Source organism: Lycorma delicatula, chromosome 12, assembly GCF_047948215.1.
Source record: "Lycorma delicatula isolate Av1 chromosome 12, ASM4794821v1, whole genome shotgun sequence".
Taxonomy (NCBI): Eukaryota; Metazoa; Arthropoda; class Insecta; order Hemiptera; family Fulgoridae; genus Lycorma; species Lycorma delicatula.
The window spans coordinates 26,552,374-26,580,122 of record NC_134466.1 but is presented as its reverse complement, the minus strand read 5'-3'; the positions used below and the strand labels follow the sequence as shown (position 1 = coordinate 26,580,122).

The 27,749-nt window shown below is 30.3% G+C and overlaps 1 long non-coding RNA gene across 1 annotated transcript; it reads left to right on the top strand.

Annotated features, from left to right (window-relative positions):
* Nucleotides 1-114: 114 nt before the first annotated feature.
* On the top strand, nucleotides 115-18,524 carry LOC142332889 (uncharacterized). Its single transcript, XR_012758431.1, has 3 exons — nucleotides 115-270; nucleotides 4,871-5,014; nucleotides 18,390-18,524. It is a non-coding gene; the product is annotated as an uncharacterized LOC142332889 (long non-coding RNA).
* Nucleotides 18,525-27,749: the final 9,225 nt, after the last annotated feature.

Sequence of the window (27,749 nt, the reverse complement as noted above, 5' to 3'; positions counted from 1 at the left end):
TAGAATACAATAAAATATTTCTATTATGATGGCAGTATCAGTTTTAAATTACAGTTGCAAAATAGCAAGTGGTCAGCCTTCCTTTACTGTTGTTTTTAGTTAGAGTATTATACAATAACTTTTGAAAAATGTGCTTATAACTCTTGTTTACTTTATTCAAAATTATATTAATAATCTTTACAGATACAGCCAGTTATTATTACTCAAGTAGTATTTATAAATTTTTTGTAAAACCTGTGGACTCAGAAGTACCGTTGATCTGTCGAGAGGGTAGGTCGCGCTTTTATTATTGGTTGGTTATCGGTTAGGCAGTTGTAGGTTAGTACTATTGTATTGTGATTTCATTTACTTTTTCAATATGTGTGATTATTCTAATATTATTATAAATGATAGTGAATTAATTGATACGATGAACACCAATTTTCCTCCGGACAACGTACAGTTTACCGATATTGGAGATTATGATTAATATTATATTGATACTGACAGCGAAACCGTCATCATACTTGTGAAGGTAGGCGTAGTGTTTCTGTTTTCGATAAAGGTTTTTCTGATGAAATATTTAGAGCAACTGCAAGTTATGAAGATGAAAATTTAATTTCTAATGATAACCTTTCGTCTAGGCATTGGTTTGCTTGGCATTTCTCCCGCCACCACCCCATTCGGTTGCCCTAAGATATAAGACCGGATGTCTGTGCCACAAACGGCAACTAAGCCTAGAACAGTTTAGCGATCAGTATCCTAACATATCTCCCAGAGCTTACCTAACAGAATGAGTGGCTTAAGCATCATGCCATACACCATTTGTTTACATGTACGAACTGCTCACTTGTCATATATTTGCTAAAATGGGTAGGCGTATCCTGTCAGCTACTTAAAATATAGGTACTTGCGTATTAACACCACAGCAGCTACAGCTTTATTTAAAAACAAAGTAGTCAATCAGATTACGGTGGAAAATGGGTCGATATAGAGTTAAACATAGATTCAAAACAGTCTCTTTATTAATTTTAATAAATGGTTATTTATATTTATTTATTTTATAAATATAATTTAACCAAACGTAACCTATGCTTGCTTCACTCGCTAACCTTGACTAATTAACAGGAGTGTTTTGATTATTTAAATAATAAATAATTGCAATAATTACTGAATTTATTAAATAAATACTCAAAAAATTATGGTGTTAATTAGTCAAGGTTAGCAAGCGTAGGTTAAGTTTGGTTAAATTATATTTATAAAAATAAATAAATATAAATAACCATTTATTAAAATTAATAAAGAGACTGTTCATTTTCCATCGAAATCCGATTGACTACTTTGTTTTTAAATAAAGCTGTAGCTGCGGTGGCGTTAATACATAAGTACCAAAATATATATGACATCCATAATAAAATTTATTTTGTCTAGGCAGCAATACGCTGCCACACCTAGGTCGCTGAATGCCAGAATGTACCTGTACACCATTTTATAGCACTTGGAGCCATAGTAATTGGCTGGTGATCAGCTGTACTCAGAGTAAGCTTCCCACGGCAATACGGGTCTTTCCCTTATGCAAACTACGGATGCCGGTTGAACAAAGCAACTGCATCTAGGAACTCCTACATGGTCTGACAATGCAGCCCTCACCACTTATGAATGGCCAATTTTCCCCTTGATCTCTAAGTTTCAGGGTAGCCTGATCTCTGGCCCCCGCAAAAGCAGGGCAGTCAAACATCAGGTCCAGTCAAATGTTCATTTGACTGGACCTCCACGTAGACACACAGCTCATCAGCTGCCAGGAGGAACTGAAACAAATATTGGTTCTTAGCCATAGACAAATGTTATTGGCTCTTAACCATCTTCTAGCCATAGACAAAATGGTGAAAATCGACCTGATAACGTTACTGAGACTTGTAATATAGATTTTCTCTATTCTACAATAGGGAGAACTCCAGCAGAAAATAATTTATTAGGAGTGGAAACTGTTGTGCCTGAATATGACCTGCTACAGAGTGTAAACGAAACTTTGAAAATTGCAATCAGCAATAGATGTTTTTTAGTCTTTACACATAATATTCTAAAGAATATCACACATCAGACAATTCTTTATACCATCCAGAGAAACAAACCTTTGGCCTTAACTGATGAAGTCCATCATTGTTATTTCTACTACATTTCATTACTTTTGTTTTGTTCTTGTTTATTTTCATCCGATAGTTCTTGCGTAGGACTTCATCTATGCCGTTCATTGTTTCTTCTAAATCCTTTTTACTCTCGGCTAGAATTACTATATCATCAGCAAATCATAGCATCTTTATCTTTTCACCTTGTACTGTTACTCCGAATCTAAATTGTTCTTTAACATCATTAACTGCTAGTTCCATGTAAAGATTAAAAAGTAACGGAGATAGGGAACATCCTTGTCGGACTCCCTTTCTTATTACGGCTTCTTTCTTATGTTCTTCAATTGTTACTGTTGCTGTTTGGTTCCTGTACATGTTAGCAATTGTTCTTCTATCTCTGTTTTTTGAACCCCAATTTTTTTAAAATGCTGAACATTTTATTCCAGTCTACGTTATTGAATGTCTTTTCTAGGTCTATAAACGCCAAGTATGTTGGTTTGTTTTTCTTTAATCTTCCTTCTACTATTAATCTGAGGCATAAAATTGCTTCCCTTGTCTCTATACTTTTCCTGAAACCAAATTGGTCTTCTCCTAACACTTCTTCCACTCTCCTCTCAATTCTTCTGTATAAAATTCTAGTTAAGATTTTTGATGCATGACTAGTTAAACTAATTGTTCTGTATTCTTCACATTTATTTGCCCCTGCTTTCTTTGGTATCATGACTATAACACTTTTTTTGAAGTCTGACGGAAATTCCCCTTTTTCATAAATATTACACACCAGTTTGTATAATCTATCAATCGCTTCCTCACCTGCACTGCGCAGTAATTCTACAGGTATTCCGTTTATTCCAGGAGCCTTTCTGCCATTTAAATCTTTTAATGCTCTCTTAAATTCAGATCTCGGTATTGTTTCTCCCATTTCATCCTCCTCAACTTCCTCTTCTTCCTCTATAACACCATTTTCTAATTCATTTCCTCCGTATAACTCTTCAATATATTCCACCCATCTATCGACTTTACCTTTCGTATTATATATTGGTGTACAATCTTTGTTTAACACATTATTAGATTTTAATTTATGTACCCCATAATTTTCCTTAACTTTCCTGTATGCTCCGTCTATTTTACCAATGTTCATTTCTCTTTCCACTTCTGAACACTTTTCTTTAATCCACTCTTCTTTCGCCAGTTTGCACTTCCTGTTTATAGCATTTCTTAATTGCCGATAGTTCCTTTTACTTTCTTCATCACTAGCATTCTTATATTTTCTACGTTCATCCATCAGCTGCAATATATCGTCTGAAACCCCAAGGTTTTCTACCAGTTCTCTTTATTCCGCCTAAGTTTGCTTCTGCTGATTTAAGAATTTCCTTTTTAACATTCTCCCATTCTTCTTCTACATTTTCTACCTTATCTTTTTTACTCAGACCTCTTGCGATGTCCTCCTCAAAAATCTTCTTTCCCTCCTCTTCCTCAAGCTTCTCTAAATTACACCGATTCTTCTGACACCTTTTCTTCAGGTTTTTAAACCCCAATCTACATTTCATTATCACCAAGTTACGGTCGCTATCAATGTCTGCTCCAGGGTAAGTTTTGCAGTCAACGAGTTGATTTCTAAATCTTTGCTTAACCATGATATAATCTATCTGATACCTTGCAGTATCGCCTGCAAGGTATCCGACTTGGGATACGATTTATAATGACATATTGGGTCAGTGAAGAATGAAATTGGAAACCACTTTCTTGGTATTCCTGCCATGGTATGCTTGTTATCATTAAAAATAGTTAAGCTACAGTAATAAGTTACTTGTTACTAATGTCCAATTACCTCCAGTTATATGTTTATGACACCTTAAATACTATTGTGTAAATTGTACTATATTAGTTTTCAAAAAGAAATGTGCTCTCTTTAAGAGTTATTTCCCATCATTATAGTATGGTACTTATTTTCATCAAAAGTTTTTGGACATCAGATTTCAGCACTATGAAAACACATGAAAGCTAATCATAGTTGTATCAAGAATAGTTAATCACTGGAAAATATCTTAATGGTGACCCAAATTTATTTTATTACATTCCATCAAAATAGTCTTATACAAAATTACTTTAGGTGCTTTTAATTGGGTCATCTAGATTCTTGAATTCATCAATCTGAATAATGAAGAGTAAATTTTATACCATTTGTGAAAATTCATCATATACATAACAGATTTATTTTTATGATGCTTCCTGCATATTGTCTTCTGAAATGATCTTTTGTTTTTGTTTATTTAAATAATATCTGGAAATTTACAGGTTTACATTACTTTACTATATCATCTTTTACGTACTTTTTTTTTTGTAAGGATATAACTAAGAGGTGTTAGTTTTTTGTGTATTCATGACAGAGAAATTAAAAATCTATGATCATCTGTAAGATTAAAGTTATAATAAGAATAATAAAAAATAATACATAAAAAAATTTATAGATGATATTTGCTTGCCTGCAGTTGAAAATCAAGTACATACAGTGACAGCTTAATTAAGGAATAATGTCTTTTAGGTAATATTTGTTTATACTTACTTCCTGTTTATAGTGGTGATGAACTATCTTGAATAACAAAGCACAAGATTTGAAATTATCAAGTTGAAGTGAAAAAGTTTTTGTTGAAGTAAACTAGATATTAAGTTTACATTTTGTATTGTTTTAATTACTTGCTAGTTTATTCATTCTGAATTCGTACTACTTTTAATTTTTTTGCTCCTTTTCCATTTTGTTGCAGTGCTTGGATAAAATAGTTACATATATTCTGCTTGCAGTTCAGATCGACAGTACATTCACCTAATTATGTTTTATGCACAAATCCATTGTGTTTTGATGAAAATTACATTTTAAATGATTCTACTACTAATGAGATTAGTTTACTGTAAGTAAATGATGATATTGTGTTAAATTTATAACATACAACTTTTAATTATTCTTTATTTCGCTGAATGCGTATAGTATCAACTTAGACCATTTGTTGGTATTTTCTTCTGATATATTCATTATTAAGATGCTACTGCTTAATCAAGAGAGAGTTATCAAAGAACTGACGTAACTATTGTAAAAATAAGTAATATATAATGAAATTAAAATTTATTTCAGTTGATAAAAATTGATTGTAATAGATTTAAGTATAAATTTATTAAAATAATAGAAGGATCAGTTTTAGAACCAAAGAACTTTGCTCAGAAAAACGATTTTGTCCAAATTTATCTGTTTAGTGAACAGTAAACTTGTACATTAAAGCAATCCATGATTTTGTGTATACATAAATCCAAACAGGTAGAAGAAGAGGTCAATTGAAGAATCCTTCCTTTTTATTAATTAGAACAACTTGTTTTTCAGTAAAATTGGTTAAAAAAATATAGTGGTGCGCTAACTTGCTAAGGCTTATTTATGATAATAATTTTAACTTTGAACGTTAATAGTTTTTCTTAACTTAAATCCTTTCAGGATTAATATAGTTCAAGTATTATCATTATGCGTAGTGCTATTAAGTTTATTACGATTGGTGTTATTGATTTTTTTTTTTAAATTTGCTTGATTTAGTCATTATTGAAATTATTTTGTTTAGATATAAAAATGTTGATAGAATTGATGATGGTAGTATAATTATGGGTATAGTTGTAATGTATATTGTGGATTTTAAAATTATTCATTTTATTAAAAATCCTATTGTGGGGAGGTATTCCTCTTATGGATGTTAATGAAACTATTAATGATATTTTGGTTATATTTGGTTGTCTATTTAATTGATTTATGAAATTGATGTTATTTTTTTAAGGTGTTTATTATGGTAATATTGATTATTGAGTTCATAATGAATAACAGGGTAAATTGTTGTTTAGGGATTATTAAGGATAAAATTATTATTGGTGAATTTGTGATTGATGGGTATGCTATTATTTTCTTTAAAGGTGTTTGCTTTATTCCTGAGATTGGTCCTCTAATTATTGGAATCATTATTAATTTTATTCTGGTTAATTGAGTTGAAATAAGTGTGGATAATTTTTTGCATGGTTATTATTATTATTATTATTATGCATATGTTTCATCTTTTTATTTTTGTCTTCAGTCATTTGACTGGTTTGATGCAGCTCTCCAAGATTCCCTATTTAGTGCTAGTCGTTTAATTTCGGTATACCCCCTTATTACATCCTACATCTCTATCAATTTGTTTTACATATTCCAAACGTTGCCTGCCTACATAATTTTTTCCTTCTACCTGTCTCTCCAATATCAAAGCGACTATTCCAGGATACCTTAATATGTGGCCTATAAGTCTATCTCTTCTTTTAGCTATATTTTTCCATATAATTCTTTCTTCATTTATTTGCCGCAACACCTCTTCATTTGTCACTTTATCCACCCAGCTGATTTTTAACATTCTCCTATAGCACTGCATTTCAAAAGCTTCTAATCTTTTCTTCTCAGATACTCCGATCGTCCAAGTTTCACTTCCATATAAAGCGACATTCCAAACATATACTTTCAAAAATGTTTTCCTGACATTTAAATTAATTTTTGATGTAAACAAATTATAAATCTGACTAAAGGCTCGTTTGTCTGTGCTATTCGGCATTTTATATTGCTCCTGCTTCGTCCATCTTTAGTAATTCTACCTCCCAAATAACAAAATTCTTCTACCTCCATAATCTTTTCTCCTCCTATTTTCACATTCAGCGGTTCATCTTTGTTATTTCTACTACATTTCATTACTTTTGTTGTGTTCTTGTTTATTTTCATGCGATAGTTCTTGCGTAGGACTTCATCTATGCCGTTCATTATTTCTTCTAAATCCTTTTTATTCTCGGCTAGAATTACTATATCATCAGCAAATCGTAGCATCTTTATCTTTTCACCTTGTACTGTTACTCCGAATCTAAATTGTTCTTTAACATCATTAACTGCTAGTTCCATGTAAAGATTAAAAAGTAACAGGGATAGGGAACATCCTTGTCGGATTCCGTTTCTTATTACGGCTTCTTTCTTATGTTCTTCAATTGCTACTGTTGCTGTTTGGTTCCTGTAAACGTTAGCAATTGTTCTTCTATCTCTGTATTTGAACCCTAATTTTTTTTAAAATGCTGAACATTTTATTCCAGTCTACGTTATCGAATGCCTTTTTTAGGTCTATAAACGCCAAGTATGTCGGTTTGTTTTTTCTTTAATCTTCCTTCTACTATTAATCTGAGGCCTGAAATTGCTTCCCTTGTCCCTATACTTTTCCTGAAACCAAATTGGTCTACTCCTAACACTTCTTCCACTCTCCTCTAAATTCTTTTGTAATTTTATCATATTGTATTATTGTTAGTAATCAAAGGTGAATTGGGGGATTATACCTAATTTTATTAAAATTCTCATTATTATTATTATTATTATTATTAAAATTCTTTCATTAACGGGGCAATTAATGACTATGTTAATAATTATTGAGATTATTATAATTGAAGATGACATTCTTTGAATAATTAGGTTGATTGTTCATTTATTTTTTTTTAAAGGGATAGAAAAGAAATTAAATTGACTTCTACTGATATTCATGTGAATATTGATAATGATATGACTACTCTTATGGTTGTTACTAAGAAAAATGTAATTTTTGATAAATTTATTTTAATTAAAAAGAGAATTTATTCATCGACGGGTGTGGTGCATAAAGAATTTTGATTTCTTTGGTTTCAGTTTAAATCTGGATTTTACAAGATTTAGCATGAGTGAAATTTCACTTAATTTACTTCATCAAAGTAATCCTTTAATCAGGCATCTTGCTTAAGTATAAAAATCCTTTATTTTTTCCTTTTTTTTTTATTTTTTCTTTTTTTTTTAGGTACTTTGTTTTTGTTTTTTACTTAATTTTTTTTTTGCAATTTTTATTTTTGAAGTTAAATTTTCTAACAAAAAAATTTTGGTTATAATAAGATATTAATTGATTAATTATCATATTACCAAAAAGAAAAAAGATAGGTATATTATATATATTACATATTTATTATAATTATTTTTCCCTATAACATAATATTTCATTTTATGTTAAAGTTTAATTTATAGGGTATGTAAAAGTTAAAATATTTATTATATATGTCATATTAAAACAAGAATACAATATATATAAATTTTTTTATTAAATATAAAGTAGTTTTGTAAAGATAATCATATAAAATAAATTAATTAAATGCATCAGTAAAATATTTATAATAAATTAAAATCTAGATTAAATAAAATAATTATTATATAATGGATTACTTTAAAAACAAATTTAATTTAATTAAATAGTACTTAATTTAAAACAAGGGTATATTATAAAATAATTCCTATAAATTAAAAAACCTAAAAAAGATTATTATGTAATCATATGTTTATTTAAAAATATATAATTATTAAAATAAAAAAAACCTCATTGTCTAAATTTTATTTTGAAATCCAGCTTATGAAAATAAGTTACATATGTTAAGTTATTGTTTAATTATTTAATTGTTAAAAACAAATTTATCATTATAATCCTAGTTAGTTATTTTCTTATATGTTTTAATTTATTTAGGTTCAGTTGAATCCTTTTTTTCTAAGTGGTTGTTATTTAATTTAGTTAGGTTTTTTGCATTTGAGCCTTGTATCTTTTTTTTCATTATAAATTAAAGTTTTGGAATTAGGGGTAGCTCCATTTATTCACTTAGGTAGGAAATTCTTTTCTAAGTGGTTATTATTTAATTTACAGTTGGGTTTTTTTTTGCATTTGAGTACCTTTATAAATAGTTTTATTTAAAATTTGATCTTTGTTTTTTTATTTGACTTTAAGTTTACAATGGTTGTAAATTTTTATTAGGTATTTTATTCTCAAGGATTCTATATTTATTTTCAGTGTTAAGGTTTTTTAAGTTAATTTTTTAATTGAAGTTTTATTTTTTAGAATTAAAAAATGTTGTGCCAGCATTTGCGGTTATACATCAGGTTCAAGTTAATTTTTTTTTAGAATATAGTTTTATTACATTTTTTATAGTTTGTATTAAGGTGAAATTTATATAATTTTTTTTTTTTTTTTTATTTACGTTTGTATATAAACCAGAATTAGATACCCTTTATTCTAAATCAGGTTTTATTTCTTTTCCTTTTTTTTTGTCTTCAGTCATTTGACTGGCTTGATACAGCTCTCCAAGATTTCCTATCTAGTGCTAATCGTTTCATTTCAGTATACCCTCTACATCCTACATCCCTAACAATTTGTTTTGCATATTCCAAACGTGGCCTACCTACACAATTTTTCCGTTTTACCTGTCCTTCCAATATTAAAGCGACTATTCCCTATTTTATTTCTAAGGTAGTATATTTTATTAATTGAAATTTAATAGATCTGGCGGTTTTTAAATCTTTTTATAGGAACATTTAATTTAAATGATAGTCCACAATTTTTTGTACTTTTTTCTTGTATATTGCTGTCATTGAATGTAATGAAAATTTATTTTATTTTTATTTTTTTAGATTTATGTTAGGTTAAGATCCAGTTATTATGGGTTACATTAATTTTTGTTTTTTTATTTTTATTAATTTTGAAATTTGGATATAATAGTAATGTTTTTAAATTAATTATTTGAATTTTGTTCTTAATTATGTACATATCGCCCGCCCGTCACTCTCATAAATTGAGATAAGTTGTAACAAAGTAGATTTACTGGAAAGTGTATCTAGAAACGGATTTTGGTTTCTATTTATTTAGATGAATATTTGTAACTGTTCAATTCAGTTAGGTCTGATAGTGTTTTTTTGTGTATTCTTTTTTATTTGTTTTTTTTTTTAATTTAGTTGCACTGTAAGGGATAATTAAATTTTAGTTTAGAATAATTTTTTTCGTACCTTTTATATCAGGGTTAATTAATTTCTAAGATATTTTTTCCCCCGAATAATGAAGAGTTAATTTAGACTGTATTTTATTGTTGAATTACTATTTGAGTTTAAGGTAGTTTTGAAATTAAATTCGCTTTTTTTATCTGGTTATCTGGTAGTTTGATTTAATAAAGAATTTCCTATTGTTTATTTATTTATTTTCTCATTTTGAAATTTAAAATTAATGTGGATAAGCTCCTTTTTTCTTATAATTTTTTTTTTTCATTTTTTTTTGTTGGATTAATGTCTTATCATTTGAAATTCATTGTAGATTAATTATTTTTTTTTTTTTTAGTAATTTATTTTTTTACTGGATTTTAGTTAATTATTTTATTTTTATTTATGATAAAATTAGTATATTTAAAAATTTTTAATATAAATTAGGCAAAAAATAATTTCCTCTGTTTATCAAAAACATATCCTTTACTGGTTTATTAAAGGTTTGGCCTGCTCAATGATTTTAAATAGCCGCAGTATTTTGACTGTGCCAAGGTAGCATAATAATTAGTTATTTAATTGAGGTCTGGAATGAATGGTTTGACGAGAGTTATACTTTATTTTTTTAATTTAATTTGAATTTTATTTTTAAGTTTTTAAGTTTATAAAGTTGGTATTTAATTTTCAAAAAAAATTCCTTCATTCCTTATGCTATGATTTTTTTTTAATTTTGACTTAAATAAATACACTTACCCCAAATATAGTTTTTTTGTTTAAAGTAAAGAAATCGTAAAGTAAAGTAAAGCATTAATTTCGTGTTTTGTATCTCGTACTTGTTCTATAAACAAGATAATCTGAAAATAAAATACATATAGTATAATAAGATTCTAACCATTATTTTTAATGTAATTGATTGTAAAAAACAATAAATTGAAGAAAAAATATTTTCTTGATCACTTAATGAGTTTAGTTTTTCAATAGATTTAAATAAAAATAGCATAAAATTAACTATTATATTTTAGTAAATGATAATATTAAATATAAAGAATTTAAAAAACACCTGGGTTATAATATTCTTCCAATGCTGTTGGCTAATGGTGATAAACAAGAACGACCTTTGATAAAATAGTACTACCGATTCTACTTACCATCCCTCTTGACTAAGTTATGTGATTTGATTGATTACAATTTTATTTTATTCTTAATGAAATATTTTCCATTTTATTAATAATAATAATAAACAACTATACATTAAAAAATGAAATCTTGTTTGTAATAAGTATATTAAATTGATCATTCCAAGATGACATTAGAAAAGAAATTTGTTATAAAGTTATTCTTCTCCAAGTGTTGAAGAAAAAACTTGAAAAACAAAAACATTTCCATTTTTACATAATTTTAACCTTTTGAAATTGTTGGCCAGATTGAAAAACTTTTAGGGAGGCAGATACCCAAAAAAAGTAAGTAAAATAAGAAACAGTTACAAAATTGATACTAGGAAATCTTTATTTTATTAATTATCATAAATTTGAATGAAAATGGATTATTTTAAGATAATATATCAATCAGATACAAAAGGTTTTTAGTATGAAGTTAGATATTCTACCACAAATGTTTGTATAATTATTTTTGAAGATTTGTGAGAAATACTTCTATAACTAAAACCATTTTTATAAATTAGTTACACGTAAGTGATGTCAGTTCTAATATAATGAGCATAAGCACAAATAATTTCGTTAAAAATTAAATTTTCTTTAATTCTAGTTGTACTTGTAGGTGTAAACCTAATAGAACAAATGCTTACCCACCATTGCAGAAGGAAAGATTATAAGTTGATTACGTGTGATAATTGTAATCCATCAAGTTACACCTTGATGGATTCAACTGGGATGAACCACAAGAAACGCATTGCCTAATATTTAAAGAAAAATGCTTAAAACATAACATGATTTTTTTATGTTTAATTTCTGAGAAACACGTTTCTTTTATTTTAAATATTTTCTTAGTAAAATATAACTGATTTTAATTTATTGAATATTATAAATATTTTCACTCAAAATAACACACACATACACACACACACACACACATATATATATATATATATATATATATATATATATACATACACTATGTGTCTGTAAAATATTTTTAGGATTTCATACATTGATAGTATTGCAACACAGATCAACAAAGATATGAAATGAAGAAAACCTATCCAAGAATGTTAACCATTCAGCAGGTTTTGAATTAACGTACACTTGTTTACTTCTTTGAGGTGCAGCCATTAATTCGATAGACAATCTCTTGCTTTACCAAAGAATATCCGATCTTCTTTACAGTCATTCGTTAATGATTGCGTGAAGAATGAAATTCTCCAACGTGGTAAGCATTGTACAGTAATTCCTTGTATTTAAGGAATGAAATTTTCTGTTTGGGACATTGTATACCATTGTAATATATTCAAAAAATCTTCAAGTCATAGCTTTTTCAGCAAAAAGAAAGGATCGAAAACTGTATCTCATGTGATTGCGCACTGCAATATACATTTTTCCTGAGATTTTCATGTTCCATTAAATAAATATAGCTTCAGCATCCCACATATTATGCATATTATCTCGATGTACTTCTTTTGAAACAAAAAACCTACCTTCATAACTTAAAATAAACATTTTTAAGGACTTCTCATCATGATTTCAAGATTGGAAACTATTAGGGAATGTTGGCGAAAGCTTGAGAACAAAATTAATGAAGATAACAGTGGCATAATGAATCATCATTATCAGATGCTGATTTCATTTTGGATTCTGGATTCAGAATAGCAGTTCAAATCTTGACCTAAGTTTTATTAGAGTAAAGTGTCTTTACTTCCCTTCGACGACCTGTTGGACATTGATCATCATCCTGAAGATGACTTCATCAGGATACATCCACTTCTCTAAGTTTTTTTTCTTACCGGCAAATGTTTATTTCTTGTTGTGTTTCTTTATTTAACACGATGGAATTCATCTCTAAAATTTTACATAAAAATACATCTCTCTCTCTCTACCGTAATTATAATGTCTAACCTGCATTATGCGGCTCTTTATTTAATAACCCAGCAGGAATTCTCTAGAATTAATACTTGTTTAGATATCGAAAACTTTCCCAGTTTTTCTTCATTTTGAGCATATTTCACATCTTTCTCAGTCTTTGTTCGAATATTATGTTTGAAACTAAACTATTATTTTATAGACTATATATATATATATATATATATATATATAATTCATATGCAGTATTAAAAGTAAAAATAATATTATCATTTGTTGCTTTTTGTTGTCTTTTCCATCGATTACGTTCATAGAGATCGCTGCTCCTTCAGAAAATGTTTCTTTTCTATAAAAATCCAGTGGGTCAAATTTTTAAATCTATGAAGTAGCTGTTTACTATCTCAGTCCTTAAAATAACATGAATTATTCTGCTTCTATTAAAAGATGCTGGGAAAGTTATTTTTTTTTTATAACTTTCATACATTAAACCCATATTCTTTCAGTGAAATGTTTTATTTAACAAAAATTATAACATCTACTATAGTTCAAGGATTACTGCTAATCATAGCATTGTGGTCTTTTTTATATATAAATATATATATATATTTGAAATTGGTGGCATAGCTGTATTCATTTAATTATTGATTTTCGGTATCAATAATATGAATAATATTGTTTTATCTTTTCGTTTTGATATTTAAATAATAACTGTATATTTTTTGTATTTCCAAAGTCAGTAATATATTTACAAAGATTTTTTGACTGTTTATAATAAATTCATCTAGGTGTGATATCGGCTGTGACAGAAGTACGTTTAAAAATGATGAACTCTGAAATTATGAGAGAATAACACAATTATTACATTATTTTCTTTTATAAAAATTTTCAAACGTTCTTAGTATTTTGCATTAATAGATAACTTAAATAGATTAATGTAGATAAATTATATACATGGTGAAATCTACAAGGTAGAACGGATCCTCATATTCTAATATATTGTTCCTGGAGTAGAAATTTCTGAAAATCTTACTTTACCCAACTCTCTGTTATCACGTAGTAAAACAACCTTCAATCGGAACTGGTATGAGAATTATACCATTGTAACATTTCTATTCAATATTGTTTTCCTGCACCGTGTAGAATTGTACAAACTTAAAAGGCTTCAACGACTCTTTGAAGGTATGACTTTTATGTTGTGATTTACATCGCCACATTCCTGCATATGGCCACTACTTGAATCCAGAAATCCAGAAAACCTCTTAACTTAGGCTTCTGTTACTTCTTGATAGCTTAAAAATAACGTTAACCGAGTCTTCCTATCCAGATTTGGATTGCTGGAATTCAAATTAGCCCTTATCGATTCAATGTAAAAGGAATGTTGTTTTGGGTTTCTATCCTCAAATCAGATAATCGTACATTTCTTCTTCAACTTGTGATCGCTCTCAACGGATTGTACCGTTATACGGCTGAACCATGGCAAAGCGGATGATCCCCAGCCGTGTTATTTTAGTGTTTAATACAGCTAGCAAGTCTAGCATGGTTATGCTGATGAAGCCAGATTATGGCAGGTCAGCCCTGAATGAGAAATAAATGATTCATAGTGAGATCTGTTCCAGACACATCTATGTAACTAATTCGTTTTAATTGCCATGGATGTGTCATAGTGTAAAGATTTTTTTCACCTGTAAGAGGAGGTTTGTGAACCCGTGCTAAGTTCCTAATTACTGGTGAATGAGCATAATTTGGGCCTTATTTTTATAAGCATAATTTTTTAAGCAGGAATATTTGAACCAATCCAACAATTCTGATCTTTAATAACTTGCATTTTACTGCCTTATGACTTACTGTTTGAGTGTACAGTAGCTTTGACGTATTGTAGAGTTTGAAACAATTTATAACTTAGAGAATTACCTAGAGAGAATTATATTACGTTTTTTTTTACCTGTGCTCTATTTCTTATACAAAACCCAACCTTCTTGACTCGAACCTGAATTTAGGCCTGTGGGCAGGGAAAGGGAAATTATTCTATATTCAGACGAATTACCAGATGACCTGTATGTCAAGCCTGAGCAGAAAGCCTAGTATCACATGCATTTTTATCTATTGACAATAAGAATATAACGCTTATATTGTGACTGAGTTTGGATCGGCTCTTATTCCTTTAACATAAAAGGAAGAAAATATTGGAAATATAAGACTATATATACGTAATTAGGCAGGATATCTGCACGTTCATTCCATAAACTGTAAAGACTCGCAGAGATGTGCAGTCATTGGGCTATACCATGTCAGAGCTGACGTTTCAGCAAAGGTAATTGAGTTGTTGAGAGTCATTGCTATGATAAGCGCGATACGTTGGATGAAGGTGAATAAGAAAATGAGCCTAGTGATGAGAAAGGCATTAAGATCTATTACATGTGTAACTATTCCAAGTATTTCGTTATGACTGGAATGGCAATACCGAATCGCATTTTCATATAATTATAAATGGGCTGTAATTGTATTCTCGACTTGAATTTGAAGACTGAATAGGGTTTGTATGTAGAATTTGTACTTTATTTTATCATTCATGAAATTTCGGGTTGGAGAGCATATAACAAACCAATAGAATCGTATATATGATTTTTGTGGCCTTTTAGTTATAATTAAATGTATATATACATATTTAACGTGTAAAATATGAATAAAATAAAAGTAAACTGAAATGTACATAAGAAACCAAGAACTATACCGTGTAAGATATCCACGATAAATAAAAGTAATTATTGTCTCGTATTAGTATTTGAAACATATTTTAGAGTAATGAAAATCGATATTCTGCTACTTACTTTTTTGATCGGTAAAATAACCAAACAAATGTTTCGATTAATATCTGAACTGATTTCACTGATTCCATTATTTTTGGTTGTTTTCTACTGTCTTTTTTCATAAATGTTATATTGGTGGTGTACTTGATACGTTGAATATTATTCACGCTGAAATATTAACGAATTCATTTAAATTATTAATCTCATTTTGTTTTTTTAGAAACTATACTTTTGTAATTATTCTCTTACTTGCTTTATGCAAAACCTTTTTCGATTTAACTACAATTTCTTTGTTTGGCAATGGTAAAAAGAAATTAATACAACGTTTGACATCATAGTTGTCCAATTCTTTGTTACAAAAATTAAATCTTTTAGTTTTTTTTATTTATATCCATTTTTTATTATTATTTTTTTTAAATAGATTATTCGTACGCATTTTCTAAAAGAAACCCCTATTTATCTTATTACTTATCCGTCTAGATACCGCTATAGCAGAGCTGTAGCTTTAGAAGGGAAAGTATTGCAATCGATTTAATTTGGCATATGCGGTTTTCACCGGATTTTGACGTTTTGACCCCTAAGGAAACCAAAGAACTAAAAAACCGGATGGAAATATTCCGGATGTTAATGTTCGTATGTACGTGTGCGCGTTCGGTATCGCACTCAAAATCACCTTATATCTCCAGAACTATTGGATCGATTTTGAACAAATCCGGTCAGATTATTTCTGTATTTGGGGCATTGATGCCATTAATTTTCAACTTAAAAGGCCAAGGGGGTGAGGTTGTAGAACAAAGTCACCCTCATTATATTTCGCCTAATTAAGATTATATTTTTCTTAGGCATATTTTTATAAAAAGATTAAAAAAATAACAATATCTGCAAAAAAAAATTTGCGACTCAGATTTTTGCAATGCTATGGTGTGAGTCATAGGTGAACGATAGAATTAAATAAATGAGTAATATTTAAAGTGTAAAAACGTTACTGGGTTTGGCTGATTTCGAACTAGATCGCCCGGTTCACTAGGTACCTGACGCGTTAAGCCTTGAGACTACATCAGTCTGCCAACCGTACAAGCGAAATTTGTTCGATGTAAGTTGTGAAATTACATTAGTTTGGTTAATGTCAACTATGGACGCTAATACCGCCACAACCGTGCGAATTAAATATTGTATGCGTGCGCGCGCGTGCATACAGACTCGTTGAATTAAATAAATGGAAAAATATATTTAAATAAAATTATAAATATTTAAAAATAAGATGGTGTAAGCCGTGCATCAGCAATAACCCATAAATGTAGGATATTTTTAAAAGATGTAGGACATATATGTATGTATAACAACAAATATATATATAAAAAATTTAATGTGGATACCGCATGACTTCCTTGTACATCTGTTAAATTACATATAAATATTTTTTAAATGAAAAGTAGATAACATTTTATTTCATTAATAACTTCTAACATTTTTTCATTTCTTTTTTTATCTTGCAATTATTGAATTATTATTTATCGTAAATTTTTTTTACAGTCAAAGATTAATAATTATTAATCAGTATATTAAATTAAAAAAAAAGGAGATGAAGTCTGATTCGAACCGACGTGCCTTCCCCCTGAAATCTAAATATTTCATTAATTAAAATTTTATTTGGCTATACCACTGGAACCAATGAAAATAAGTACCACTCATGTACATCACTGAAAAGTACTTAATGATGCCTTATTACTGCAGTTAAGAAAATGTTCAAAATTCAATTTTTTTTATTTTGGGTTTTTTAGGACACTTGGTTCAGTCAATTGCAGTCAAAACAGGGGGTGTACACATTGATTTTTAACAAAAAATCCTAAATTTCCTAAATCCAAAATTTCAACATTCTACGGCTAATCGTTTTTGAGTAATACTACATACGTACAGACGGCACGCCGAAACTAGTCAAAATTGATTAGGGGATGTTCAAAGTGGATATTTCAGTTAAAATCTGAAAACCGAAATTTTTCATGATTACAATGCTTCCTTTACTTTGTTCAAGGATGTAAAAAAAACAATGAACAGACATTAAGAAAAAACAAATGGATGTAACTACTGTACTTATTAGCCCGTCGACGAATAAATTGAAAAATTTTATGTTATTGTTAATATGTAAATAAATAAATATTCTAATTAACATATAAGTAATGTAATAAATAAATGTAATCTAAAAAAAAATCTTGTTTCCTTTCATTTTTTCAAGTCCTTTTAGAAAGGGTTCATTTGCTCATTACTTTTATTTTTAACATATATAAATGTGGGATTCATCAGAGAGAAAAGTTTAAGACTAAAAAGGAAAACAAAATAAGAATGTTAAATTGTATGTGTTATATATAATTTATTTATTTTTAGGAAACAAATTCAGGTTTTGCAGGAAGAATGTCCTATTTTGTTGTTGGAGTCCAACAGACTGACAGTACAATTTTTTATACCAGCAATTTAGAAGAGAAAACCATTCGAATGCGAAAATGTTTACAAAAATATTTTATTTTTTATTTAGTTTAATTTAACAGTTAGTTACTGAAACTATTATATACCGTATCCTAATTCTAACATTTTCTTCTGGTGGTAGGTCCTCCGACAAGCCCATCCGTGGCATCGTCGGCCTAAATTAGCCGTCAAGACAAGACAGCACAAGATTTCTGCGGCTCGCATCAGACTTTACCGCTACCCGATTTTTAAATCGGAAGGGAACTCACAGTATCCGTTCACAACCAGTCTCCTGCAAGGTAAAAGAGAAAAAATTAAGAAAATCATAATAAAAATAAATTTTTTATTTAGATCAGATTACCCAGATGATAAGTGAATATCGAGTAAGAAATCAATAATATAGTAAAATAAAAAATCATGAACTGCATTTCAGTTCACCCTAGTCGGAATCTGTAAAGAAAATGGCTCGGCGCACGTGTTGATTCATGATCCCACACGTGTATTCAAACCTTTGAAACAACTGCAGCATCATTTTTTAGAGAAGAATTTTCCATATAAAAAAAAATATACAGAGTGTTTCGAATTGTGGAATGGAATGGAATGCAAAGTTGGCAGGAGTCTATTACTCCCTACTTTATCGCAGAACCTGGACAGAGTCCCTTGCTGCTGGATCATTCTAATCGGGCTTGTTTTTTAAAAGGTTATTTTTTTAATCTCGGATCTAATTTTTCAAGTTTTGTCTATTATTATTTTAGTGAATTTAAGACGGATTTAATTGCATTCCAATCCGTTGTTAAACCAGCGTTATCGAACCCATTTCATGGACCGACCGCGGAAGGCTAGGCTTATAAAGCCTGTCCTCCCGACGTAATTCCCCTTCAGACCGTCCACTGAAGTCCTTTCGGTGCTAACTCTTTAATAGGCTAGCAGGAATAGGCCACAACGGGACACTTGCTATAAGGAGGGAGCAATGCGTCCCCTTTTCCGGAGGAGTCGCTATTGCTGGGTTATTTTGTCTTATTGTAAGTTTTGAAATAGGAGAGGTTGTGTAGAAGCTCTTCATCCGCTTCTGGTATGGCTGCCCTTCAGGACGCATCTCTGCTGGGCTCTGTTCCGGACTCCAGTCCGTGATGTTGAGGCGAGTGGTTGGTCTTCCTTCTTCTTCTCCCTCTTCTTCTTCCGAAGACCTCTTCGTTCTTCTTTGGCCTGCACTTTCCAAGAATTGGTAGTAACCGAAGTTACATACCATTAACCTTGAAATTCCCGAGGCCCCGAAGGGCTGAACGGGGGAAAGTGCAGGTTTCTTCGTTCTTCTGTGCTGTCAGTGGCTGCTGAGCAGGTGACTGCTGGGCAGGTGGCTGCTGGGCTGATGGCTGCTGGGCTCGTTCCCTCTTTCTTCTTTCTTGAAAGGAAAGGAAGGTAATAGGGAACTTACAAATGGTGATACCTATTCGCGATCGCGGTTTTGGGGCGGCGAAATGTGGAAAGAAGCAAACAGTAATTATTCACTCCACGTAATTATTAACCTTCAGACACACGTGTGTCTGAGAAGGGGTTGGGGGGACCGCGTGGCCGCAGTGAAGAAACCATTTGTTTTTGTGGTGGCTGTTGGTATCTGCAACAAAAGAAGCAGAACACACACACGAAAAAAAAAAAAAAAAAATTTAATTTTTACTTTCTTTCGACTGGCAGGATGAGACGGCACGTCGAGTCGTTCCACATCCACGCTTCTCCCGTTTCTGAAACAAGAGAAACAGAACAAAACACAGGTGGGGGTGGCCTGCGCCACCCCCACCTCGGACACGGATTGAAATCTCGCATCAGATCGGAGAGTGGCGTTCCTGACGAATTCTAATTGTAAAAAAATAAACACAAAATATCCTTAAGAAAAATGGTAATTTCTCCTTCGTTTTTCCGCTGTTTGGCATTTTGTTATATAAAAATTTATATCTCAAATTCGGATAGTCAAATCACATTAATATTTGGTAAGCGTCTCTGTAATAACGTTTTAAAATTAGTTAAAAAACATTACTTATATACCTTCGATAATTACAAAATTGCGGCCATGATTATTTATCAATCCGAAAAATTTTATCTCCATTAATAAAATTTTATCAAAATGTATGTTATTTGCTAAATTATTCAGCCTTTTATTTTGCACAAAATTACATTTATTTTTTTAATCGGTTAACAAATAGTCGAGTTATGGCAGAACATGATGTAATTTCGTATCATAATTATTAGTTGTATTATTGTAAGAAAATTATTATTAATTTGATACTAATTTACAATACTAGAAGTAAGTTTTTGCTGGGTCCCTAGCCGCGTTGGGATTTCAGGTAACGAAAAAGCAGATTATGCTGCCAAAGAAGCGTGTATTCAACCTCTTCAACCTCCTTTCACCACCCGAGTTACTACCTTTGATTTTATTAATCGTGTAAAACAATCACTGAGAGAAAGTGACTGGGCGACTACCGTCGATAATAAACTCCGACGGATTAAAGATTCAGTGTTGCCATGGGACTCTTTTTGCAGAAAAATCTCATCGTGAGGAAGTAGTCCTCTGCCGGTTACGGATAGGACATACGAGTATCACACCTAATGTCAGGAGGAGCCCCACCCCTATGTACACGATGCGACTGCCGCATGACTGTGCACCACATTCTCGTGGACTGCATATGTTATGTGGCGTTGCGTCGTAAGTTTAATCTACCTAGAAACATCCGTAATATCTTGTACAATAATAACGAAATTTTGGACCGGATGTTTCTGTTTTGCACAGTACCAGGATACTGCAAAAAATTTAATATTATCATATATATTTTAACGCTAGAAGAGTTTTTGTTAATTTTTAATCTTTACTTTCAATTTTGACTTTTTTGGTTCTATGTTTTTAATTTTATTATCCGAGAAGGGAGCCTTTTGCAGAACCCATCGGAATTAGGTAAGTTTTATATAGTTTCTTTATTCTTTTATTTTAACTTTTATATTTTAAAGACTTCGTCTGCGATATTAATTTTGAGTTTTATTTTACTTTCTTGACTTTTGTTTTAATAAATTTTTATTATATGATTAATATTAATTTTACACCTAATAAGTTTTATTATTTTGGAGTTACTTTACCCTTTTATTAATAAAATTCCGGGCGATGATAACGCCCAGGCGTTTTTCACCCACAAAAAAAAAACAATACTACAATTAACAACAAATAAAAGCAATTAATATTTAATCGAGTTTAATGTAAAGTGGTGGACATGAAAACAAACACAAAATTACATCAATTTTCTGCCATAACTCGGCTATTTGTTAACTGATTTTAAAAAAATATATATATCATTTTATTAAAATAAAAGGCTTAATATTTCAGTAATAACATACATTTTGATAAAACTAATATTTATGAAGATGTAATGTATTGAAAATTAAAAATGGCCGCCGTTTTGTAATTATCAAAGGTATTTAAATCTTGATTTTTTACTAATTTTAAAAATTTATTACCAACACGCTTACGAAATATTAATGTGATTCATCCATCCGAATACAAATATAAATTTTTATACAACAATAACAAAATGGCGGACAGTGGGAGAACGAAGGAGAAATTGCCATTTTTCCTAAGGATATTTTTTGTTTAGTGTTACAAGTAGAATCCGAAAAGTATAACCAGCCCACCATTTTATAAATACTCTGAAGACATTTTATTTTGCAGTTTCCTTTACTGAGTATACGCAAAGTGTACAATACACTATATCTTGGTAGAAGGATCACTTTTAATTGCTGCTTTTCACTACCGATCGCAGTCTTTCTTATAGCTGTGACGCGTGTAAAGAATAGGAGTTATTAGAAACATTATTAGAGTTATTCATTTAAGAATACTGATGTTCACACGTAGCCAGCCTCTGTGGAGAAAAGAACGCAGTTGACGATTTTAAAACTGCATATTTTCTGCATTTTGGTAGGCTAAGCATGGCATACCGAAGGACAGCATTAAGTTTGGCTGAATGAAAAAGACGACGGGAAAAACTTTTTTCTTGTCACTTTTCATAGGGTGTTTTTAGAAATGATTTTTATTTGATGTCAGGTATTTTACATGTTTTGCACGTCGGTTCAAAATACAGGAGATTCAATTACTACGGTCTAAGTAGAGAGAAGACGTAATTTCTCTGTATATAATGAAGAACGAATCTTGTTTGGGGTTCCGATCGATGAAATTTGTTGTATATGTTACATCCACAAATTGTTCATAATCTAGATGAAAGTTATATAGATTGGCAGATTAGATTAATCAAATGTCTTTGTCAATTTCGTAAAGTATTGTATTATAATTAAAAAAAAGATGTTTTGAACGTTAAAAGATTCAGCATAAGTTGTCTTTAAAATTTTTCATAATTATTAAATCCTGTTTTTATTCTGATACATGTTCCGAAAGATATAGAAAACAAAAATCGTATTTTTCTTTTGAGTTGTTTGTGATGCTGCATACGATGCTGCAGTGAATATAATAATATTAAAGAGTCGCGTAGAATTCAAATCTTCTCATTAATATTAGTTATTGATTATTGTTTTATTTTCTTTTGTTTTAAAATTTAATATTTAGTCATCTTACGTTAGTAAGATTTTTCAATGTTTTTCTTCAATTATAGAGTTTCCAGCAATTTAAATTGGCGTGTAAATTACAGGGCTAAAATATAATTCTTTATTACCAGAAAGAAATAATAAATTTCAAATCTATAAAATAAACTTTTAATATATATATATAATATACAAAGTGTTTTAATATAGTGGGCTGGCTATACTTTTCGGATTCTACTTGTAAAAAGAAAAACAAAAAATATCCTTAGGAAAAATGGCAATTTCTCCTTCGTTCTCCCTTGTCCACCATTTTGTTATTTTATGTAAAAATTTATATTTGTAGTTCGGATAGAAGAATCAGATTAATATTTGATATGGTCTCTGTAATAAATTTTTAAAATTAAAAAAAAATCAGGACTTAAATACCTTCACCGATTACATGTTTATTTTTCAATCCGTTGTATCTCCATAAATATTACTTTTATTTATAAAATTTATGTTATTTGCTAAAATAAAACATACCAAATATTAAACATACCCCCTTCGTGGCCTATCTATTTTTCATGGAAAGTTTCTTGAAGGAAATCTAATACCAACTGACTGAAACGTGCTGGAGCTTTATCGTGGTAGAACCACATATTTTCTCTTAATTGTAGATGAAGGTCTTCCTACAAATGTGGAAGATTTTCGGTCAAATGAGCAAGATACTTTTCTCCATTTAAATGATTTGGTAGAATGACAGGATCCAAAAGATAGTCATTAAAAATCCCTACCCGTATGTTCAGGGAAAACCTTTGCTGATGGGGGTACTTTGAAAGGTACCACGAGGATTCTCGTCGCTTCAGATATGCTGGTTGTGATATTTTAAACACCATTCTTGTTAAAAGAAGCTTCATCTATGAACAGAAACCTTGCCGAAAATAAACTGTCTTCAATTAATGTTCTTCGAAACCAGTTACAGAATGCCAATATACGTAGAAAATCGTACTAGAATTAATAATAAATAAAAACAAATAATATTTAATCGACTTGAACGTAAAGTGAAGGACATGAAAACAGGCACAAAATTACATCAATTTTTTGCCACAACGGCTATTTATTAACCGATCTTAAAAAAATAAAATGTCATCTGAATTAAAATAAAAGGTTTAATACAGGGTTATCATAAAAGAATGGTGCGGTTTTGATTGTGGTTTAAATTAAAAAAGAATTACTTACAGTTTATGTTTTTTATTTTTCAAATTTGTCGTCTCAAACATTTTTTTACATAATTAATAAATTTCAGTACGTGCGCCCTTAGTCGCTCGACAAATCTTTAAACGATACTCAACTTCTCTCCAAACATTAGTTAACATTTCTTCGTTAACGGTTGTTATTGCTTCATTAATCCTGTTTTTTAAGCGGTTTAGGTCGCGAATTCTTTGTGTATAAACAACGTTTTTGATGTACCCCCGCAAGAAAAAATCGCAAGGTGTCAGGTCTGGACTCCTTGGAGGCCAAAGTACGGGTCCTTGCCGGCCTATCCGTCGATCTCCAAATTTTTCGTTCAAAGCGTCCGTGACCGATGTATTGAAGTGCGGGGGAGCACCATCTTGTTGGAAATGAAGTCGATGAATGTTTTCGAGTTCATCCGGCTGAGGAAATCAATAATCGGTTAACATGTCAAGATACGCAACTCCATTAATTGTTTTTTCAGCAAAGAAGAAAGGCCCTGTTACACGATTTTTCATCACACCACACCAAACATTAACTTTAGGCGAATCGCGTTGTTTCTCAATAATTGCGTGTGGGTTTTCAGAGCCCCATATTCGTGAATTGTGTCTGTTCATATCCACTCCATTGTGTCTGTATCACATCCATTCACATGGAATGTAGCTTCGTCTGTAAAAGTTATATCGTCTAAAAATGATTCGTTTTCACTTATTCTGTCCAACATTTCAACAGCGAAATTGTAACGTTTTAAACCATCATCGGGTTTCAATCCCTGCAGTATCTGGATTTTATAAGCGTGTAATTTCAGTTTTTTACGTAAAACTTTGTGAACTGTTGATTTTGGAATACCTAATTCGACGCTTTGACGGGAGATGGACTTCCCAGGACTTCTAATTGCTGATTGTCTAATAAGTTCAACCGTTTCGTCCGGTACACTTGGTCTGCCGGTTGATTTCTGTTTCTTAACCGATCCGGTTTCTTCGAATCGTTTGAACCGACGTGTTATGTTATTTTTGTGTGGTGGATCTCTTCCGAATTCACGTCGAAACGCACGTAGAACTAAAACTACGGATTTTAATTTGGCCATCAATAAAACACACTTTGCTTTGTCTTTATCCGAAAACATAGTAACTCGCTAAACTCACCGCAAAAACAATACAAGAACTGACGTTGTGGTTACAACTGCTGATAAACAAACTTTTGGGTTGGAGGCTTTCAAGGATACCGATATAACATCTAGAAATTTCCCTACAATCTTCCTATGAATTACTGAAACCGCACCATTCTTTTATGATAACTCTGTATTTTAGCAACTAACATACATATTGATAAAATAATATTTACGGATATATAACGGATTGAGAAATAAACATGGCCGCCATTTTGTAATTTGCGGAGGTATTTAAGTCTCGATTTTTGATAATTTTAAAACTTTATTACCAAAACGTTTACCAAATATTAATCTGATTCCTCTATCCGAACTTGAGATATAAATTTTAACATAAAAATAAAATGGAGGACAATGAGAGAACGAAGGAGAAATTGCCATTTTTCCAAAGGATATTTAGTTTAGTTTTGCAAGCAGAATCCGAAAAAGTATAGGAGGTAAAATATAACGTTATATTTATTGTACGTGTGAATTTAATATTACAACTGATTTCTTTTTTTAGTTCCTATTTTTAGGATATATTGATGTTCAGCTAAACTGATAATACATTAAGATCTAATTAACAGTATTACAAGTTTTACATTGCTGAAATTTGTGACAATTAAATACTTGCAATACGCAACATTTGAGGGAAACTTATCGAGATCACAGGAAATGTATTTTTAAGCAGGATATATGACATCAAAATCTCTGTAAGCACTTATAATTTTTTTCTGATATACGCTGATTATTTTGTGGTTTATTGAAGCCAAGTAATTTTTTCTAGGGATTGAAAGTGCTGATATAATATTTAAAGAAGCCTGTACTCTGTTAACGTTTATGTTATGAATTTAAATATCCTTTGTGGAAAACTCATTCCGGAAGTTCACGACCGGTGGGAACACTGGCATTTCTGACTGCAAAGCTTGGCGGCTAGAGCCATTTCGGTGGTCGATATAGAAATTCCTCGATGAAGTCGCCTTGTTCAATTACAATAAAGTTGAAAAAAGGTCGGCTCTTGCAGATCCGTTAGTAAATTTTTATTCAAATTACTTCTAACGGTATTAATTCTGTAAACGTTCGTGCATTTGAAAGATGGATCGGTAATTGCAAATCGGCCGAGCCATCTAACGAAGGGCGATCGTTCCCGTACAATTTTAATTTTGTAACTTTTTACTTTTGTTACTATACGCTTAATTTATTAGTTGATGTAAGAATGAGTGTAGGGGATGCACTCTAGATTAGAATTGAGAAAGACATATACAGTCTCTAACTTATTTTATTTTCTAATCTCAGTTAAATTTAAATTAAATAAGCAATAATTAATTTTCATTTTGTAAGAGTTCCTAACAGACTCCGGGTTAGAGCTGTAAAGTGACACGGAGGGTGGTTGGCGGGGAGAAATTTCAATTATTCGGTTATCGATTACTAAACCGATTTGTTAAGCCTTTCTAAAAATAATTGTTGATAATCCAGCAAAAAAAAAAAATTGTTCGGATTTACGCAATAAATTATTACATATCTTTTTAGAGTTAGAGAGTTCACAAAACCATTAAGGGCGCTTTTACTTATAATTTAATAAATAAATCATATGTAAAAATAAGATAAAAATCCAAGTTCATAAAACACCACCTCCCCCAGAAAAAGAATTACCAATATAAATTTTTATGATATATTTACGAGATAATTTCTGTGAATTTATATGTATTCAACAGTAATGATTTTATAAAATGAAATAATTTTTTATTAAAATTCGTGGTATTTTTTCTGTTGAATTATAACGTTACTTTTTAAATAGAGAAATTGTTTAAACATTTTTGAGAATTTTGACGCTTAAAAAGTTTGTTATAAGTTTTCACTTGTATCTTGTTTCTTTTTAATAAATACAACGGTTTAAATGGCTATTTGAAAGTTATAAAACATAATATAAATAAACAATATTTCATGCTTATTTCAAAAAAAAAAATTATATATATATATATATATATATATATATATATATATATATATATATTTACAATATATCAATATTCTAGTTGTATATTAGATTTTATAATTACAACTAAAAAATTCTTTTAAATCACCATCAGGTATACTTCAGAAGATAAATGAGGGTGATATGTGTGAGTGTAAGTGAAGTGTAGTCTTGTATAGTCTAAGGTCGACCATTTCTGAGATGTGTGGTTAACTAAAATCCAACCACCAGGGAACATATATACCCACGATCTAATATTGAAATTCGTATAAAAGTAACTGCCTTTAGCAGGATTTGAACGTTGGAACTCTCGACTTCGAAATCAGCTGATTTGCGAAGACGCATTCACCACTAGAGGAATCTTTGTAGAAGCATATCTATCTAGTTTTGAAAAATGTTTATTTATTTTATAATTTAAAGATCGGGGACGAAGCAGCTGGAAAAATTTGAGAGTAAAGAATGTATTTGTCACCACCATTCATTTTTTGCTTTTCCATTTATTTTAAACACGTATGGAAAATAAAATTAATATGCATGAAGTAGCGTGGGGGTATCCTATTTTGTGTACTTGCCGAGTGTATCTGTACTGTTCATAA